The sequence below is a fragment of the Bos mutus genome, chromosome X, assembly GCF_027580195.1.
Source record: "Bos mutus isolate GX-2022 chromosome X, NWIPB_WYAK_1.1, whole genome shotgun sequence".
Lineage (NCBI taxonomy): Eukaryota > Metazoa > Chordata > Mammalia > Artiodactyla > Bovidae > Bos > Bos mutus.
In genome coordinates this window covers 53525242-53544615 of record NC_091646.1, presented here as the reverse complement: position 1 = coordinate 53544615, position 19374 = coordinate 53525242, and the positions used below count along the sequence as shown (strand labels likewise).

The 19374-nt window shown below is 36.5% G+C and overlaps 1 pseudogene; it reads right to left on the bottom strand.

The window, feature by feature from the left end:
- Window positions 1-15819: 15819 nt before the first annotated feature.
- Window positions 15820-17506, bottom strand: LOC102285216 (L-lactate dehydrogenase A chain pseudogene; annotated as a pseudogene).
- Between the last annotated feature and the right edge of the window lie 1868 nt (window positions 17507-19374).

The following is a 19374-nucleotide window of genomic DNA, read 5'->3' as shown; positions in this document are numbered from 1 at the left end:
ACACTTGAATATAGACTCTTAAAATTGTGCATTTGTTTTTATTCCTTTCAATGTTAGTTCCTGTCATCAATACTTATGTATGGCAAATGATATTTAGGATTTCAGAGAACCTCTATAGTCTGGGGAGATACAATTTCCATACTTTTAAATTAGCTTATCAAAATTAGGTAAATTCCAATAAATAAATATTTTAAAGCAACTTGTTAAGACTAATTCACTATTTGTAGAAACTACTTTTTTTTTCCCCACTGGTTTTATCTTTTTTTTTAAATTTTATTTTATTCTTAAACTTTACAGTATTGTATTAGTTTTGCCAAATATCGAAATGAATCCGCCACAGGTATACCCGTGTTCCCCATCCTGAACCCTTCACCCTCCTCCCTCCCCTCCCCTCCCTCTGGGTTGTCCCAGTGCACCAGCCCCAAGCATCCCGTACCGTGCATCGAACCTGGACTGGTGACTCGTTTCATACATGATATTATACATGTTTCAATGCTATTTTCCCAAATCTCCCCACCCTCTCCCTCTCCCACAGAGTCCATAGACTGATCTATACATCAGTGTTTCTTTTGCTGTCTCGTACACCGGGTTATTGTTACCATCTTTCTAAATTCCATATATATGCGCTAGTATACTGTATTGGTGTTTTTCTTTCTGGCTTACTTCATTCTGTATAATAGGTTCCAGTTTCATCCATCTCATTGGAACTGATTCAAATGTATTCTTTTTAATGGCTGAGTAATACTCCATTGTGTATATGTACCACAGCTTTCTTATCCATTCATCTGCTGGTGGGCATCTAGGTTGCTTCCATGTCCTGGCTATTATAAACAGTGCTGCGATGAACATTGGGGTACACGTGTCTCTTTCCCTTCTGGTTTCCTCAGTGTGTATGCCCAGCAGTGGGATTGCTGGATCATAAGGCAGTTCTATTTCCAGTTTTTTAAGGAATCTCCACACTGTTCTCCATAGTGGCTGTACTAGTTTGCATTCCCACCAACAGTGTAAGAGGGTTCCCTTTTCTCCACACCCTCTCCAGCATTTATTGCTTGTAGACTTATGGATTGCAGCCATTCTGACTGGCGTGAAATGATACCTCATAGTGGTTTTGATTTGCATTTCTCTGATAATGAGTGATGTTGAGCATCTTTTCATGTGTTTGTTAGCCATCTGTATGTCTTCTTTGGAGAAATGTCTATTTAGTTCTTTGGCCCATTTTTTGATTGGGTCATTTATTTTTCTGGAGTTGAGCTGTAGGAGTTGCTTGTATATTTTTGAGATTAGTTGTTTGTCAGTTGCTTCATTTGCTATTATTTTCTCCCATTCTGAAGGCTGCCTTTTCACCTTGCTAATAGTTTCCTTTGTTGTGCAGAAGCTTTTAAGTTTAATTAGGTCCCATTTGTTTATTTTTGCTTTTATTTCCAATATTCTGGGAGGTGGGTCATAGAGGATCCTGCTGTGATGTATGTCGGAGAGTGTTTTGCCTATGTTCTCCTCTAGGAGTTTTATAGTTTCTGGTCTTACATTGAGATCTTTAATCCATTTTGAGTTTATTTTTGTGTATGGCATTAGAAAGTGGCCTAGTTTCATTCTTTTACAAGTGGTTGACCAGTTTTCCCAGCACCACTTGTTAAAGAGGTTGTCTTTAATCCATTGTATATTCTTGCCTCCTTTGTCAAAGATAAGGTGTCCATATGTGCGTGGATTTATCTCTGGGCTTTCTATTTTGTTCCATTGATCAATATTTCTGTCTTTGTGCCAGTACCATACTGTCTTGATAACTCTGGCTTTGTAATAGAGCCTGAAGTCAGGCAGGTTGATTCCTCCAGTTCCATTCTTCTTTCTCAAGATAGCTTTGGCTATTCGAGGTTTTTTGTATTTCCATACAAATTGTGAAATTATTTGTTCTAGCTCTGTGAAGAATACCGTTGGTAGCTTGATAGGGATTTCATTGAATCTATTGATTGCTTTGGGTAGTATACTCATTTTCACTATATTGATTCTTCCAATCCATGAACATGGTATATTTCTCCATCTATTAGTGTCCTCTTTGATCTCTTTCACCAGTGTTTTATAGTTTTCTATATATAGGTCTTTGGTTTCTTTAGGTATATATATTCCTAAGTATTTTATTCTCTTCGTTGCAATGGTGAATGGAATTGTTTCCTTAATTTCTCTTTCAGTTTTCTTATTATTAGTGTATAGGAATGCAAGGGATTTCTGTGTGTTGATTTTATATCCTGCAACTTTACTATAATCATTGATTAGTTCTAGTAATTTTCTGGTGGAGTCTTTAGGGTTTTCTATGTAGAGGATCATGTCATCTGCAAATAGTGAGAGTTTTACTTCTTCTTTTCCAATTTGATTCCTTTTATTTCTTTTCTGCTCTGATTGCTGTGGCCAAAACTTCCAAAACTATGTTGAATAGTAATGGTCAAAGTGGACACCCTTGTCTTGTTCCTGACTTTAGAGGGAATGCTTTCAATTTTTCACCATTGAGGATAATGTTTCCTGTGGGTTTGTCATATATAGCTTTTATTATGTTGAGGTATGTTCCTTCTATTCCTGCTTTCTGGAGAGTTCTTATCATAAATGGATGTTGAATTTTGTCAAAGGCTTTCTCTGCATCTATTGAGATAATCATACGGTTTTTGTTTTTCAATTTGTTAATGTGGTGTATAACATTGATTGATTTGCGGATATTGAAGAATCCTTGCATCCCTGGGATAAAGCCCACTTGGTCATGGTGTATGATCTTTCCAATGTGTTGTTGGATTCTGATTGCTAGAATTTTGTTAAGGATTTTTGCATCTATGTTCATCAGTGATATTGGCCTGTAGTTTTCTTTTTTTGTGGGATCTTTGTCAGGTTTTGGTATTAGGGTGATGGTGGCCTCATAGAATGAGTTTGGAAGTTTACCTTCCTCTGCAATTTTCTGGAAGAGTTTGAGCAGGATAGGTGTTAGCTCTTCTCTAAATTTTTGGTAGAATTCAGCTGTAAAGCTGTCTGGACCTGGGCTTTTGTTTGCTGGAAGATTTTTGATTACAGTTTCAATTTCCGTGCTTGTGATGGGTCTGTTAAGATTTTCTCTTTCTTCCTGGTCCAGTTTTGGAAAGTTGTATTTTCTAAGAATTTGTCCATTTCTTCCACGTTGTCCATTTTATTGGCATATAATTGTTAATAGTAGTCTCTTATGATCCTTTTGTATTTCTGTGTTGTCTGTTGTGATCTCTCCATTTTCATTTCTAATTTTATTGATTTGATTTTTCTCCTTTGTTTCTTGATGAGTCTGGCTAATGGTTTGTCAATTTTATTTATCCTTTCAAAGAACCAGCTTTTGGCTTTGTTGAGTTTTGCTATGGTCTCTTTTTGTTTCTTTTGCATTTATTTCTGCTCTAATTTTTAAGATTTCTTTCCTTCTACTAACCCTGTGGTTCTTCATTTCTTCCTTTTCTAGTTGCTTTAGGTGTAGGGTTAGGTTATTTATTTGAGTTTTTTCTTGTTTCTTTAGGTATGCCTGTATTGCTATGAACTTTCCCCTTAGGACTACTTTTAAAGTGTCCCACAGGTTTTGAGTTGTTGTGTTTTCATTTTCATTAGTTTCTATGTAAATTTTGATTTCTTTTTTGATTTCTTCTGTGATTTGTTGGTTATTCAGCAGCGTGTTGTTCAGCCTCCATATGTTGGAATTTTTAATAGTTTTTCTCCTGTAATTGAGATCTAATCTTATTGCATTGTGGTCAGAAAAGATGCTTGGAATGATTTCTATTTTTTTGAATTTACCAAGGCTAGATTTATGGCCCAGGATGTGATCTATCCTGGAGAAGGTTCCATGTGCGCTTGAGAAAAAGGTGAAATTCACTGTTTTGGGATGAAATGTCCTATAGATATCAATTAGGTCTAACTGGTCTATTGTATGGTTTAACGTTTGTGTTTCCTTGTTAATTTTCTGTTTCGTTGATCTATCCATAGATATGAGTGGGGTATTAAAGTCTCCCACTATTATTGTGTTATTGTTAATTTCTCCTTTCATACTTGTTAGCATTTGTCTTACATATTGTGGCGCTCCCGTGTTGGGTGCATATATATTTATAATCGTTATATCTTCTTCTTGGATTGATCCTTTGATCATTATGTAGTGACCATCTTTGTCTCTTTTCACAGCCTTTGTTTTAAAGTCTATTTTATCTGATATAAGTATTGCTACTCCTGCTTTCTTTTGGTCCCTATTTGCATGAAAAATCTTTTTCCAGCCCTTCACTTTCAGTCTGTATGTGTCTCCTGTTTTGAGGTGGGTCTCTTGTAGACAACATATGTAGGGGTCTTGTTTTTGTATCCATTCAGCCAGTCTTTGTCTTTTTGTTGGGGCATTCAACCCATTTACATTTAAGGTAATTACTGATAAGTATGATCCCGTTGCCATTTACTTTATTGTTTTGGGTTCGAGTTTATACACGGTTTTTGTGTTTTCTGTCTAGAGAAAATCCTTTAGTATTTGTTGAGAGCTGGTTTGGTGGTGCTGAATTCTCTCAGCTTTTGCTTGTCTGAGAAACTTTGATTTCTCCTTCATATTTGAATGAGATCCTTGCTGGGTACAATAATCTGGGCTGTAGGTTATTTTCTTTCATCACTTTAAGTATGTCTTGCCATTCCCTCCTGGCTTGAAGAGTTTCTATTGAAAGATCAGCTGTTATCCTAATGGGAATTCCCTTGTGTGTTATTTGTTGTTTTTCCCTTGCTGCTTTTAATATTTGTTCTTTGTGTTTGATCTTTGTTAATTTGATTAATATGTGTCTTGGGGTGTTTCTCCTTGGGTTTATCCTGTTTGGGACTCTCTGGGTTTCTTGGACTTGGGTGATTATTTCCTTCCCCATTTTAGGGAAGTTTTCAACTATTATCTCCTCAAGTATTTTCTCATGGTCTTTCTTTTTGTCTTCTTCTTCTGGGACCCCTATGATTCGAATGTTGTAGCGTTTAATATTGTCCTGGAGGTCTCTGAGATTGTCCTCATTTCTTTTAATTCATTTTTCTTTTATCCTCTCTGATTCATTTATTTCTACCATTCTATCTTCTAGTTCACTAATCCTATCTTCTGCCTCTGTTATTCTACTATTATGAAAGAAAGTGAAAGTTTTAGTTTCTCAGTCGTGTCTGACTCTTTGTGACCCTGTGGACTATAGCCCTCCAGGCTCCTCTGTCCATGGAATTCTCCAGACAAGAATACTGGAGTGAGTTTCAATTTCCTTCTCCAAGGATCTTCTTGACCCAGGAATTGAACCCAGATCTCCTGCACTGCAGGCAGATTCTTTACTGTATGAGTCACCAGGGAAGCCCCTCTACCTTTTACATATATCTCCAAACATATACAAGGATCACAAATTGTTTTGTATAATATATGTAACATAAAAATCCCAAAATCTATATTTCTTACTTCAAGAAGTTTATTTTTGCTTATACTCCACGTAGGCCATGTGTGCGTGCTGTGGCTCAACTCCACGTACCATCTAATTCTGAAATATGGGCTAAAGGAGATTCCTCTATTATGCTTTTCTCGTAGCAGATTGCAAATGGGTTGAGTCTTTGTATTTTTTGTTCTAAAATGAAAATGTATGGTCTTTATAATCAGACAATGAAGAATAATGTTTTTAAAAAGAAAAGTCTCTTTTTCACATAAGAAAATAAACCAAGAAAACATTCAGTGATGTTAAGATATTGTAATCTTAACGTGTAGCAGTATAATATTCAAATACAAGTAGGGTTTTGAATGCAATGATATATAATATGTGATAAAAGTACAAGAATTTATCAGGAATCTTTTAGATGTTTTAGGCAACAATGTTATTCTGAGCAGTCCTCAGGATTGTTCAAGTCTCCTTTGTGAGAATATCAATACTGTAAGTAGAGGTTCTCATAGCTTGGTGACACTCCTTTAAAATCTTTCAATTCTCCCGTTAACAAGCTAATGATATCTTGGCTTCATCTGCTACTTTTGATATTTTTTATTAGAGTGTAATGTGCGTGGAGAAAATTACATAAATCCTAAGTATATGGCTTGATGGACTGTCACAATGTGAACACAGCAGCATAACCACTAGCCAGAGCAAGAAATAGAACATTATGAGCAACTCAAAAACCCCTTTCTGCCACCTACCAAGCGTTTTGTATTCTCCTCTTTCTCCATATTCCTATTGCCATACATTAGTTTTATCTGTTTATTCCCTGGTAGCTCAAACGGTAAAGAGTCCACCTGGAATGCAGGAGACCCAGGTTCGATCCCTGGGTCGGGAAGATGCCCTGGAGAAGGAAATAGCAACCCATTCCAGTATTCTTGCCTGGAAAATCCCATGGACAGAGGAGCCTGGCAGGCTACAGTCCATGGGGTCACAAAGACTCTGACACAACTGAGTGACTTCACTTTCACAGAAATGAAACCATATGGCATATATTTATTTTTGTCTAGATTCCATCAATCAACATGGTGGTTGTGAGATATACTCATGCTGTTGTACATAGCAGTGATTTTTTTTTAAATTTTCACTGCTGTGTAGTATTCAGTTGCACAACTTATTCATTCTACTATTAATGCATAATTGGATTTTTTTAAATTTTGGCTTTTCCAAATAATGCTATGATGATCATCAGTAGATTTACCAAGAAGTTAATGTAGCTTAAGCTTCAAGGCCTCTGTGAGGACTATGAATTATTAGAATTTATAGGGTATTCTATGGAGGAAGGGGAGTCCAGATTCTATAAAATATTTCTGTGAAAGCATTTCTGGTAGGATATCTAAAGATGTTATGAATATAGAGACCTGAATTCCAAAACCTACTGTAATTGTGGTGACATCTTTTATCATTCTAATTACATATTCATTTCTATACTTAATTTTACATTAATAATTTTGTATTTTTTCTTGATCACAGTCCCCTAACATGTCTAAGCTTCAGGTCCATGAAGGATCCCCATCTGGGCATGGAAGTTTTATACATATTTCTGGCCTATATTCTTATACGTAAGAATAGAGTAGCTGGATTATGTGATATGCTCTGTTTGGTTTTAATAGATACTACTAAATAGAGTTCAAAATTGGTTGCACCCATTTCCAGTCTTATGGGCAGTGGTTGACAGTTCCCTTTGTTCACATCTTGGCCAATAGTTGGTATTTTAATGGGCTGCTATACTATCAAACCATGATTTTAATTTGTGTTTCTCTGATGACTGAAGAAGTCGAGCATCTTTTTGTGTGCTTATTGACTATTTGAATATCAGGTGTTGTGAAATGTTTGTGTATGCCTTTGGCCCATTTTTATTGCCAGTCTCTTCCTTATTGATTTGTAGGAGTTCTTGAATAATATGGTTATATATTTGTTGATTACAAACATATTTTCTCACTCAGTGCTTCTTCACATTTTTAAAGGTGCCTTTTAATTCACAGAAGTTCCTAATTTTAATGACTTGTTGATCTTTTCTTAACAGTTAGTACCTCTTGTTTGCCATTAATGAAATAATTATCTATATGAAGGTTATGAACACATTCTCTTATATTATCACCAGTAAATGTTACTGATTTCTCTTTACCATTTATATCTATAATCTACCTGAATTATTTTCTATTTTGTGAGTAGTGTAAACTAGAGGTCAAGTTGCAAGTTTGTCTTCTAAAGGGCTTGCATATCTCTTTCTAGTTTATTCTAAGTTTTTTTATATTTGTAATAACAATCATATTATATATTACATGTATAAATATATTATTTATATATTATAAATATAAAAATGTTTAATAAACTTTATTTTCTAAGTGTTTAAAGAATCTACTTTATTTCTGTATATTGACTTGTACTGGCAACCTTGCTGTATTCATTATTTATTCTAATCATATATCTGAGTTTCTAGTAGATTTCCTACATAAAAAATAATTGATCTGTGAATAAAATTAAATTTCCTTTTTCAATACTTAAAATTTTATTTTATTTTCCTATACCATTGCAGTGACCAAGATATCCAGTAAAATTGTGAAAAACGATGTATAGTAGGAATAATTGCCTTGCTTGCAATCTCAGGGTTAAATCTTTCAGTAATCTACCATTTGTATGATGTCATTTACTTGTTTTAGATATTCTTTTGTAGTTGCAATTTATCAGGTTAGGCATGTCCCCTTCTATTCCTAGTCTGCTTGCAGATGTACACCCGTGGCTGATTCATGTCAATGTATGGCAAAAACCACTACAATATTGTAAAGTATTAGCCTCCAATTAAAATAAATAAATTTAAAAAAAAATAGCCTCCTAAAACAAGTCAGAAATTTTTCTCTCTTTTCTTTCCTTATTATTCTCAGACAGTTTGGTGTTAATTTGGTATTAGTTCTTTACTAAAAGTTTTGCAATTGATGTTAGCAAGATGGTGATCTAGGAAGCTCCAGGCCCCTCTCCATGGAAACAGCAACAACAAAAAATTAGCAACTGACTAAAATAACTTGTAGGATCTCTGGAAACCTAAGTTCTACAACAACCAAGCAAACACTCATCAAAAAAAGCCATATTCAAACAGTAGAAAATTTTTGGCACTCTTACTTGCCCTGTCCCCACCCGCTTCTTTGTACAGTGTGACATGGTTGGGAGAAAGTAATCTAATTCTTTGTTTCTTCCCTTGAGCCAGTAAAAGCATAGGAGAACTTCTTTGTAATCTTTTAACCTGTCTGTGAGTTGTCTGAAGGACTGGTTTATGTCTTGTATAACTCAGAGTTCAAATGGGGGAAAGGTGGCATAGTTTAAATCTCAAGCTAGTAAAAGGTGCAGAAAACAGTGGTGGATGTCATGGTGTATAAAAACTGTAAGTGGACTGCTGACCCATGGATGTTTGGGACAGAAAGTTATGAGCAGAGTAAGATAATAAAAACATCTAATGTATGAAGAGAAGATAAGGAAAAACTGTTTTAGAAATTAAGCTATTAAAGGCATATATACGGGGGCAATTGAAATACATAGACACACATGCACACACACACACATACACACACACACACACTCCTAAGCAGTATGTATACCGAGAAAAGAGATGAGAGGACTTTATCTTTTTTTTCCCCAACACCCAGAACACATCCTACTATCAATAATTAGTGAAGGCATTTTCCAACAGTCTGCAAAGACTGGAAGAGGTGGTTGTTTTTTCAAATGTCAAGTTATCAACAAAAGATTACAAGGCATAGCAAGAAATAATAACAGATGGTCCATTCCAAAAAGCAAAACAAATCTTCAGAAACCATCCCTGAAGAAGTACAGGCATTGGAATTACTAGGCAAAGCCTTTAAAACAACTATCTTAAATATATTCAGAGAACTAAAGAAAAACAAGGACAAATAACTAAAGGAAGTCAAGGAAAAAATTATGAACAAAAGGAAAATGTCAACAGAGATGCAAGTTTTAAAAAAGAACCAAACAGAAATTCTGGAGCTGAAAAATATAGTAATTGAGTTGGAAACTTTACAAGAAACATTTAAGAGTAGATTCAAACAAAAGATGAGAGAATTAACAAACTTGAAGAGAGGACATTTGAAATTATTGAGTTTGAGGAGTAAATAAAAGAAGAAAAGTAAACAGAATTTAAGGAACTTATGGGAAATCATCAAGCAGAAAATCATACATTATAGGAGTCCTAGATGAAGAGAATAAGGGGCAGAGTGATAATAATGGGCAGAGAGATAATTGAATAAGGGGCAGAGAAATAATCCAAATTTACCAAATTAAAAAAAAAATACATGGATCTACAAATCTAAGAATCTGAAGCAACATCAAGAGGACAAAAACAAATTGAGAGACCCATAATGAGACATTATAATAAAACTGTCAAGAGGCAAAGACAGAGAATTATGAAAGCAGCAAGAAAAACTATGTCACATACAAGGTGTCCTCAGTAAGATTGCCAGCTGATTTCTCTACCTTGGAGAAAATAAACCCTCACCTTTATGGTCAAATGATTTTTGACAAGGAGCCAAGATTATTCAATAAAGGAAAATCAGTGTTTCTGAGAAATGATACTGGGAAAAAGTGTATAGCAACATGCAAAATAATGAAGTTGGAAAAATTGTGTGAAAATTAACTCAAAATGGGTGAAAGACCTATATGTAAGAGCTAAAACTATAAAACTCTTAGAAAAAGCATAAGAGGAAGTTTCATGGCATTGGATTTGGCAATGATACTGGGCATTGGTTTTGGAAATGACAACAAAAGCACAGGCAAAAAAGAAAAATTAGATAAATTTAACTTTATCAAAATTTAAAACTTTCATGCATCAAAGGACTCTACCAACAGAGCAAAAAAGCAGCTCATGGAAAGGGAAAAATATTTGCTAATTGCATATCTGATAAGGGATTAATATCCAGAATACATAAATAATCCTTACAACTCAACAAACAAAAGTTAAACAACCTAGTTGATAAACAGGAAAATGAGTTGATATTTTTCCAAAAGGACTCAAATAGGCATTTTTTCAAAGAAGACATACAGATGGCCACAGTGTTAGTTTTAATGCTGTAATTTTCTATGAATCTATACATTTCATGTAAATTTTCCCATTAAAGTTGTCCTTCACATCCTGTAAATAATGTTATTATCAGCTTCAATAGCATCTCATTTATCATTCTTAATATTGACTAATTATGCCTCCTCTCCCTATCTCTCTCAATTTCTCTGTCTTTCTCTCTCTGTATCAATTCATTCTTGCCAGTTTTTAAATTACATAATTCTTTTCAGATAACCAACTTTTGGCTAGGTTTCTTCTCATTAACTCTGCTTAATTTCATCTCTTTCTGCTGTTTTTTTTTTTATCATTTCTTCTGAAATTTTAATTTTTTTCTTTCTCCAGGTATATTACTAAATTATGAAAGCTGAGTGCCAAAGAATTGATGCTTTTGAACTGTGGTGTTGGAGAAGACTCTTGAGAGTCCCTTGGACTGCAAGGAGATCCAACCAGTCCATTCTAAAGGAGATCAGCCCTGGGATTTCTTTGGAAGGAATGATGCTAAAGCTGAAACTCCAGTACTTTGGCCACCTCATGCAAAGAGTTAACTCATTGGAAAAGACTCTGAGTCTGGGAGGGATTGGGGGCAGGAGGAGAAGGGGACGACAGAGGATGAGATGGTTGGATGGCATCACCGACTCAATGGGTGTGAGTTTGAGTGAACTCCAGGAGTTGGTGATGGACAGGGAGGCCTGGCGTGCTGTAATTCATAGGGTTGCAAGGAGTTGGACAAGACTGAGCAACTGAATTGAACTGAACTGATTACTAAATTCTTGATCAGCAATTTTCAGTGTTTCCTATCTTCTAATATATGGATTTAAGAACATATATTTTTCTATAAGAATAGCATTAGATGCATACCACAAGTTTTTGAAATTATGTAAATACATCATCATTTATCCAAATTATATTTTCATTTCTGTTGTTTGGTCTGTGATAGATGTTCTTTAGAATTATGTAGCCTATTTTTAAATATTTGGAAAGTTTCTAGTCATTTATGTTATGGATTTCTAGCTTAATTACACTATGACAGCCTATTAAAAAGTAGAGGCATCCACTGGGATGACCCTAAGGGATGGGATGGGGAGGGAGGTAGGAGGGAGGGTCAAGATGGAGAACACATGTACACCCATGGCTGATTCATGTGAATGTATGGCAAAAACCACCACAATATTGTAAAGTAATTAGCCTCCAATTAAAATAAATAAAAACAAAATAAAATAAAGAGCACCAACCCTGATGCCAGTCAGCCCTGGGTTCCAATCTCAGGTCTGCGAGGATCTTGGGGGTGGTTACATCTGATGAGCCTGTTTCCTCAGCTGTAGTAGGGATAATAAAACCTCCTTTGGGAATTACAGAAGTTGAGTGATGGCGAGAATGCAATGGAAATTTCTTGCCTAGTGCAGCACATGAACACAGGGATGGAGGGTGGTGTCTGGAGTGTAGGACTTCTGGGTTTAGACAGGATACCCACGATAAAGCCAGATATTGGGATCTGAAGTGTGTGTGCATGCTCAGTCGTGTCCGACTGTTTGCAACCCCATGGACTGTAGCCCACCAAGCTCCTCTGTTCATGGAATTTTCAAGGCAGGAGGACCACAAATCACAGCAGTGATGGGGAAAGCAGGGCCCTGGCAGTCAGAAGATGCTGAGCTCAGCTGTAGAGTAGAACAGCACACAAAATGGTCCTTTAAAAATAGGTCACTAGTAGCATGCAAGTTACCTCATCAGAAGCCAAACTTATGTGAGAAAAACTCCACCTTTCTTTCTTTTCTGATGACAAACATGATATCTGTGTCAACTGTGGACTGTGTGGAAAATATAAGTATTTAAAGTAGAAAATAACAACAATTCTACTTTCTACAAAAAATTGTCAATATTTTGGTGTATTTCTTAGTCTTTCCTATTTAAACATGCAAATAGATGTGAAAGTACATTTACATATGTTTTTGAGATTATCCAGTCTTGTATCCTGATTTTTTTCCCACTTACCTCCTAAGTGTTTCACCATATCATGAAAACCTTTTGTGTGGATTCTTCATCCTATATTATATATAGCAAATTTACTTATACATTCCCTAACATTTTAACACTAAGATTGCTTTATGTTCCACATGGTAAAAATTGCTGTGATAAACATCTTTCTCATATTAAAAAAAAAAAAAAGAGGCATCACTTTACTGACAAATGTCTATATAGTCAAAGTGTGGGAGTTGGACTTTAAAGAAGGCTGAGCACTGAAGAATTAATGTTTTGAAAATTGTGGTGTTTGAGAAGACTCTTGAGAGTCCCTTGGATGCAAGGAGATCAAACCAGTCCATCCTAAAGGAAATCAATCCTGAGTATTCATTGAAAGGACTGATGCTGAAGCTGAAGCTCCTATACTTTGGCCACCTAATGCGAAGAGCCGACTCACTAGAAATGACCCTGATGCTGGGAAAGATTGAAGGTGGGAGGAGAAGGGGCTCACAGAGGATGAGATGGTTGGATGGCATCACCAACTCGATGAACATGAGTTTGAGCAAACTCTGGGAGATAGTGAAGGACAGGATAATCTGCTTTGTTACAGTCCATGGGGTTGCAAAGAGTTGGTTGGACATGACTCAGCAACTGAGCAACAACAAAATATCTGTGTGTGCGTGTGTGTGTGTGTGTGTGTGTGTGTGTGTGTGTGCATGCTCAGTCATGTACAAGTCTTTGTAGTCCCATGGACTGTAGCCTGCCTGGCTCCTCTATTTGTGGAATTTTCCAAACAAGAATACTGGAATGAGTTGTCATTTCCTACTCCAGGAAATATCTATATTTCTCTTTAATTATTGAATGATATTTTCATTGTCTACACAATTCTGGGATGAGAGGTTCCCCCCCTGCCCAGTGTGTTCATACAAGAAATAAATGAATTGATCTGTGAAAAATATTTAAACTAGTACCTGGAAAGTAATGTGTCATAGAAGTGTTTGTAGAATAAATTATCTTACATTGTAAGGCTGTTCTTACTTACTGAAAGCTAGCCAGTTGACTTCTTTTGATAGTTTACAGTTGCAACAAAGTATATAACTTATTAAAAATACAAGACAGGGTGAAAAACTGCCAAAAAATGTTATTTTTTTTGTTTGTTTTTGCTTTTGTTTTTTAAAGCAAATAACTAGTTGAGAAAGGGCTTCCCTGGTAGTACTAGTGGTAAAGAATCTGCCTGCCAAAGCAGGAGACATAAGAAATGCAGATTCAATCCCTGGGTCGGGAAAATCTCCTGGAGTAGGAAATGGCAACCCACTCTAGTATTCTTGCCTGGGGAATCTCACGGACAGAGGAGCCTGGTTGGCTACAGTCCATGGGGTCACAAAGAATTGGACATGACTGAAGCAACTTGTGAACTCACACACTAGTTGAGATGAGGCAGGGATGTGATCAATATATAAGGACGGAAATAAATCACTAAGGCTTTGTGGAATAAGTGATACTTGAACTAGACCTTCAAGTTTGGATAGGTTTTCAAGAAAAGGAGATGATAGGCAGGAACGTATTATGTAGAGGAATAATTCGAATAAAATTTTGAGACAATAAAATGATCTGAGAAACTGGAGAAATAACATGATTTGGCAGGAACATGAAGCACTGGTATGAAAGTAGATACAGAGAAAGCTGAAAAGATATTATGAAGTAATTCTGATGCCAGGCAAAGGAATTTGCTCTTAATTAAATAGGCAAATGAAATCCCTTCCATGACCTAAATATCTAACAGTAGGTGAACACTTTAGTAAATTATAGAATGTCAAATCAGTGGACTATTATGGAATCATTAGATTAGATAATTTGGAGATCATGTAGCAATATTCACAAGTTCTTAAAAGGAAACAAATGAACCAAACAGAATACAAAATTTATGATTAGTAGTAGCTCTGGAAAAGGACTAGAGGAGACTGTCATAAAATAAATTGTTTTTAGCAGTAATGATATTGTGAATTATATATTTTCCTCTTTGTTATGTTTTGGCTTGTGTCACAAATAGAATAAAATAAAAAGTAATTGAAATCAGAGCTGTTCTTTGAGAGAATTAACTCAGCTTTGAGATGTGAAATTAGTTGAGATAAATGAAGAACCATTAGGAACATAATGAGTTAGTTTAGAAGAGGAGTCATGAGAATTTGCACCACAGTGACACTAAGAAAGGTAGGTAAAAGGCTTGCAGTCCCAGCAAAACTGAAGAGTTCAAGTCTATAGCAATCTGCACAGGTATAAGATATGGGGGAATGAGTAAGGCAAGGGAGACAGCTAGTCAAAGCTGTTTCCCAAGGGTACATTTTTCAACAGAGGCAGAAGGCAGTTTATGAATGATCTGAGAAAGGTATAGTTGATAAAAGGATCTTGTTATTAGACAGAGAAACATAGGAGGACACTTCCAGGGAGAGAAGAAAGAGAAAGCAAAAGACTAAAGATATAAAAGGTAATCTTAAAAACTGAAAAAATTAAAAATCATTTTGGTATTGAATAAGGCTGGTAATAGTGATTAATTGTACAAATTAAGCTCACTTGGACCCATATTATAACATTTGTTTTCCCCTGGTGGCTGAGATGGTAAAGCCTCTGTCTACAATGTGGGAGACCTGAGTTCAATCCCTGGGTTGGGAAGATTCCCTGGAGAAGGAAATGGCAACCCACTTCAGTACTGTTGCCCAGAAAATCCCATGGATGGAGGAGCTTGGTGTCCATGGGGTCACAAAGAGTTGGACACGACTGAGCGACTTCACTTTTATAACATTTTTATGCATGTGTCATGTTTTAAGTTTTTTTTTTATATGGGCCATTTATTGAATTTGCTATAATATTGCTTCTCCTTTTTATGTTTTGGGTTTTTGGCCACATGATACGTGGATATTAACTCCCCAACTCGCACCTCCTGAATTGGAAGGCAAATTCTTAACCACTGGACCACCAGGGAAGTCCCTTGTGTCATGTTTTATAAGACTTTCCTATAGCATCTTCTCTGCCCTACCTACTTCTTTTCTGACATCATTCTCTATTGTTTCCCAGGGTACCCCCACTTACTCTATTGTAGCAATACTGACCTCCTGGTTATTCCACAAACACACCAAGTAATCTCCTACATCAGTGCTACTATATTTGCTTCTCATTTCCCTGGAGTGCTCACCTTGGAGGTATAGTTGTGGCTTAATTTCTTTTCCTTCAGGTGTGTTCTCAAATGCCATCTTGTCTGAGAGGACTTCCCTAGTCACACCTGGTTACTCTCTGACTTTATCCTGCTTCATTTCTTTTTTTTTTTTTTTATCTTAATTAACAGAGTAGTCACTGTTCAAGCTTTATTTATTGTTTTAGTTGGTGTAACTTAGTTGGCTGCATTATTTATGTAATCTTCCCTTTTTACATTACAAGGCAATGTACACTATTCTGATACATACAGTACATAAGATTCTTTAGAACAGTTATGCACATGGCATGCAATACTGGATTTGTACATTGGATCCCAGGAATTGATCAACTGGAGGGAAAAAAGTTGGACTAGGCACCTTGGCTAAAGGAACCAGAGGTTATATTACACAGTAAATACACATCTGGTTTGAAGGGCAACTGTAGCATCTGCAACATGGGCAGTGGTACCTCTTGAGAAGTTGAATTATTTGACAAACCAATTTAGGACCACACAAGGTAAGTGCCATCCAGCATCAGGGTACAGCTGCAAGGTTTCATGAACCATTCCTTGTCATCCAGCAGGGTTTTATGAACCATTCCTATTTCTAACATTAGGAAATTGATTTTTTCCTAGGCTGTCTTAACATTACTGTTTTAATCACAGATCAGATATAAAGGACAATATGAATTACAACCTCCAACTAAAATCCTGTGTAGCCTAGACAGTGAAGTGATACAACATTAGAAGACTTTAAAACTGCAGTTCTTTCTGGATCCCCCAAAGTGTATCTGCACTCTTCTTCAAACAGGCCTCTTCTTCATGAGTCAGAGTCACTTTCACAACGTCTGAGATTCCATTCTGTCCCAAGATGCAAGGAACACTAAGGAAGACATCCTCTTTTATTCCATAGAGACCCTTAATCATGGTGGAAATCGGATGCACCCGCCTAAGATTCTTCATTATACTTTCTGCCAAATCGGCCACTGACAGTCCAATGGCCCAGGATGTGTAGCCTTTCAGTTTGATCACCTCATAAGCACTGTCAACCACTTGTTTGTGAACCGCTTTCCACTGTTCCTTATCTGCATCAGTGCCTAATTCAGGGTGTAAATTCTTCAGGGAGACACCAGCAACATTCACTCCACTCCATACAGGCACACTAGAGTCACCATGCTCCCCAAGGATCCACCCATGGCAGCTTAATGGGTGAACTCCCAGCCTCTCCCCCATGAGATAACGGAAGCGAGCTGAATCCAGATTGCAACCACTTCCAATAACACGGTTTTTGGGAAAGCCACTTATCTTCCAAGCCACATAGGTCAAAATATCGACTGGATTGGAAACAACAAGCAACTTGCAATTTGGGCTGTATTTTACAATATTAGGAATGATGAATTTAAAGATGTTCACGTTACGCTGGACCAAATTCAGACGGCTCTCTCCCTCTTGCTGACGTGCCCCAGCTGTGATAATAACCAGCCTGGAGTTTGCTGTCACATTATAGTCTTTGCCAGAGACAATTTTTGGTGTTCTAAGGAAAAGGCTGCCATGTTGGAGATCCATCATCTCTCCCTTCAGTATATCTTCCATGACATCAACAAGAGCAACTTCATCTGCCAAGTCCTTCATTAAGATACTGATGGCACAGGCCATGCCAACAGCACCAACCCCAACAATTGTAATCTTATTCTGGGGGACATGTTCTTCCTTAAGAAGATTCTGAATCAGCTGATCCTTGAGAGTTGCCATCTTGGACTTAGACCCTAAAGGAACCGGGAGTGACCGTCGAGCGGGCGGGCGTCGGAGGCGCACGGCGTGGGATCCAGACTTGGCTGCAGCGGCTCCAGTACCTTCATTTCTATTCAAAACAAATATTACCATCTGTTACTATATTTGAAATTGTCTGTTTATGTGTTTAATGTCAGGGCTCAGTAGAAAGTAAGCCTCATGAAAGCAGTCTGCTTAGTGATCTATCCCTAGAATCTATGATAGTGTTTGCCTGGCACATAGTAGATGCCAAATAAATAGATATTGAATGAATGAATGAAGTACTTTCCATGACAATCCTGTGAGGTAAGTTGAACAAGTAATGATCTAAGTATCCAATGTCCCCATTTTATGAACAGAGAAACTGAGGTTAGAATGGGTAAGTGACTTGCCCAAAGTCAAGCAGCTTTTATGTGAGAGCTGAGAGCAGAACAAATCCTTTGGCATACGTGTTGAATCCCTACACCAGCTGAACACAAGAGGAAGGCTTATCCTTGGAGATATCATGGAAATGGGAGCAAAAGAGCGGCAGGATGCAAAGATTTTAAAATATAGAGGAAGCAAATTGAGGAAATTCTTATTAAGTAGGAAGAGAGTGTATCTAAGGCAACTGGAAAGTAAAATCATGAGAATGATTTTTGAAGAGAAAGGGGAAAGATAATAGCAAAAAGGGCAGCTAGAATAACTGAAGCTTAGGAGGAGTTGTAATTCAAGTAGCTTAAATAGAAATTGTTTGAAAATGGTGAAATATCATTTAAAAAAGGAGGAGCCATCTTTTACTTGGAGCATGAGTACAATGGTCTTCTCTGATGGCTCAGCTGGTAAAGAATCCTCCTGCAATGCAGGAGACACAGGAGACTCAAGTTTGATCCCTGGGTCGGTAAGATCCCCTGGAAGAGGAAAATGGCAACTCACTCCAGTATTTTTGCCTGGAGAATCCCATGGATAGAGGAGCACGGTGAGGTATAGTCCAAAGGGTCACAAAGAGTCAGACATGACGGAACAACTAAGTACCACACACACATGGTCATGATGTTGAGAGAAGGAAATTGCATGCACTTTGGCATGAATTGAGGTAATTGTTCTAGAAACAGAAATACTAGTAAAGAAACATTCCTAAAGCGGAATGAGCAGAATTCAATGACTGATAAAATATCTGGAGTGAATGACTAAAATTTCTGAGCCTACCCCGAAATATATGGTTTATGCTTTGAGAGAGGCAGGGAAGTTAGAAACAAACTATCACATGAATGCATTTATTCTTTGTCACACTTCTGAGAATAGAGCAGCATGCTTAATATTGAATTTAATTCTAAGATCACAGACCAAATTTTATACCATATAAAATAGAAGAGCCAAGTGGCAGAGCATTAGATATGGATACACTTTTTGGACCATTACATCAGAATAATTTTGTGTCTCTACTTTGTTTAAGGGGACATATTAGAGTATAAATTTTGGTTATATTAACTCAACTTGATTCCCGGCATAGTGATTTTCAAACAGAAAATGAGATTACAGTTCAGCTTTAATATTCACTAATGTTAAATTCGCCTAATTAAAAGACAACAATATATTTTATAATGGGGAATTATCTCAAGCAAAGTCTTTGATTATTTCTATTTCTGACAAGAATTAATAGCAAACAAATACAGTCTCACACACACACACAAATTTTGATACAATTATATATTTTTAGAACAGTGTAACAAACCTCTGGAACACTCATTTGCATTTATATAATTTAAAGTGTCTTGTTATGACCATTTTTTCTAAATACTATGCAAATGGAAGGGTTTCATTTATATTAATAAAGGTGACAGACAGCACACTGTGCCTTGGAACTTATTTGTATTTAACAGCTCAGCCTTATTATTATTATTTGTAATATCACCCATATGGAGGGGAGGTGACACATTCAGAAGATAGTAACTAATATATTC